General features: G+C 36.1%; 1 protein-coding gene across 1 annotated transcript in view; it reads left to right on the top strand.

Moving 5' to 3' along the window:
• Positions 1-2674, top strand: part of lpla (lipoprotein lipase a) — a 743422-nt gene that overhangs the window by 11143 nt on the left and 729605 nt on the right. The gene's annotated exons all lie outside the window — the stretch shown is intronic.

The following is a 2674-nucleotide window of genomic DNA, read 5'->3' as shown; positions in this document are numbered from 1 at the left end:
TTCTTGCTGCTCCGTACATCATCCACGTTCTTGCTGCTCCACACATCATCCACGTTCTTGCTGCTCCACACATCATACACGTTCTTGCTGCTCCACACATCATTCACGTTCTTGCTGCTCCGTACATCATCCATGTTCTTGCTGCTCCACACATCATCCACGTTCTTGCTGCTCCACACATCATCCACGTTCTTGCTGCTCCACACATCATCCACGTTCTTGCTGCTCCACACATCATCCACGTTCTTGCTGCTCCACACATCATCCACGTTCTTGCTGCTCCACACATCATCCACGTTCTTGCTGCTCTGTACATCATCCACGTTCTTGCTGCTCCACACATCATCCACGTTCTTGCTGCTCCACACATCATCCACGTTCTTGCTGCTCCACACATCATCCACGTTCTTGCTGCTCCGTACATCATCCACGTTCTTGCTGCTCCACACATCATCCACGTTCTTGCTGCTCCACACATCATCCACGTTCTTGCTGCTCCACACATCATTCACGTTCTTGCTGCTCCGTACATCATTCACGTTCTTGCTGCTCCGTACATCATCCACGTTCTTGCTGCTCCACACATCATCCACGTTCTTGCTGCTCCACACATCATCCACGTTCTTGCTGCTCCACACATCATCCACGTTCTTGCTGCTCCACACATCATCCACGTTCTTGCTGATCCACACAGCAATACATAAATAAAATAAAGAATAATTAATACTATTTTTGTTTTTAAAATAAAATAAATACATTAATAGAATAAACAATTGTTAATTAATACTATTTTAGTTTTTTGATTAAAATAAATACATAATTAATACATAAATAAACAATAATTAATACTATTTTTGTTTTTTAAAATAAAATAAATAAGTGAATGCATAAATAAATAAACAATAATACTATTTTTGTTTTTTTAAATAAAATAAATACATAAACAATAATTAATCAATACTATTTTTGTTTTTAAAATAAAATAAATACTTTAGGGAATACATAAATAAATAAACAATAATTAATTAATATAATTTATGTTTAAAACAATTAAATAAATACATAAATGAATACAAAAATAAACAATAATTAATAAAATTTTTGTTTTTTAAAATTAAGGAAATACATAAATAAATGAACAAACATTCGAAAATTAAATAAATAAAAATAAAATAAAACAATTATAGTAGATTTGACATGATTTATATATTTAAAAATGTGCACTTTTATGCGCTGCTGTCTTTCTCCCTCGTTTACAAGCTCTTGGCGGCGTGTTTAATTGTTTAAATGTTCAAATGTTTAAATGTTTAAATGTTTAAATGTTCAAATGTTTAAATGTTTAAATGTTTATATGTTCAAATGTTTAAATGTTTAAATGTTTAAATGTTTAAATGTTTAAATGCGTGTCACTCGCTCTCTTGGAGGCGTGTTCAAATGTTTAATTGTTTAAATGTTTAAATGTTTAAATGTTTAAATGTTTAAATGTTTAAATGCGTGTCACTCGCTCTCTTGGAGGCGTGTTCAAATGTTTAATTGTTTAAATGTTTAAATGTTTAAATGTTTAAATGTTTAAATGTTTAAATGCGTGTCACTCGCTCTCTAGGAGGCGTGTTCAAATGTTTAATTGTTTAAATGTTTATATGTTTAAATGTTTAAATGCGTGTCACTCGCTCTCTAGGAGGCGTGTTCAAATGTTTAATTGTTTAAATGTTTAAATGTTTAAATGTTTAAATGCGTGTCACTCGCTCTCCTTCAGGCTCTTTTTAGTGTGATAGCACAGCCAGCCCAAATAAGGAGATGATGAAGGTGGTCACTCCTGCATGGAAAGTGTCCTGATAGGGTGAAGTGATCGTCTGGCAGATGTCAGCTGGTGCGTGCCGAGTGCTGAAGGATGTTGCACTTTACATGCCTCCCCTTATGGCATGTTGCACTTTATATGCCTCCCCTTATAGCATCTCCATCGCCCTCGCTTCTTTCGGTCTTTAGTCTCCCTCCTGCAGTCTCCTCTGCACATCTCCCCGAGCCACCATGGAGGCCATCAAGAAGAAGATGCAGATGCTGAAGCTGGACAAGGAGAACGCCATCGACAGGGCGGAGCAGGCGGAGACGGACAAGAAGGCGGCCGAGGACAAATGCAAGCAGGTGACCTTTTTGGATAGGAATTACGCAATCACACGTAGCAAAAAAACTTAGTATCTTCAATTGCTGTCACACGTGGAAAAAGCTCATTCTTTGGGAAAAAAGTGAGTTTTTTCCCGAGAAGAAATGTGCATATGCGGTAAAACATAAGTAAGTATATTTACTTGACTGTCAGTACTGTAAGTACTTCTCCTGCAGTATTTGTATATGCAACACCACATCAATAAATAAAGTACTATCTATCTAGCACTTGTCTTAGCACTAAGAGGAAGTACTACAACTCATTTACTCTCCTGCAGTATTTGTATATGCAACACCACATCAATAAATAGATCAATAAATAGATCAATAAAGTACTATCTATCTAGCACTTGTCTTAGCACTAAGAGGAAGTACTACAACTCATTTACTCTCCTGCAGTATTTGTATATGCAACACCACATCAATAAATAAAGTACTATCTATCTAGCACTTGTCTTAGCGCTAAGAGGAAGTACTACAACTCATTTACTCTCCTGCAGTATTTGTATATGCA

Source organism: Entelurus aequoreus, linkage group LG19, assembly GCF_033978785.1.
Source record: "Entelurus aequoreus isolate RoL-2023_Sb linkage group LG19, RoL_Eaeq_v1.1, whole genome shotgun sequence".
In the NCBI taxonomy this organism is placed as follows: domain Eukaryota; kingdom Metazoa; phylum Chordata; class Actinopteri; order Syngnathiformes; family Syngnathidae; genus Entelurus; species Entelurus aequoreus.
This window is presented reverse-complemented; position numbering and strand designations above follow the sequence as displayed.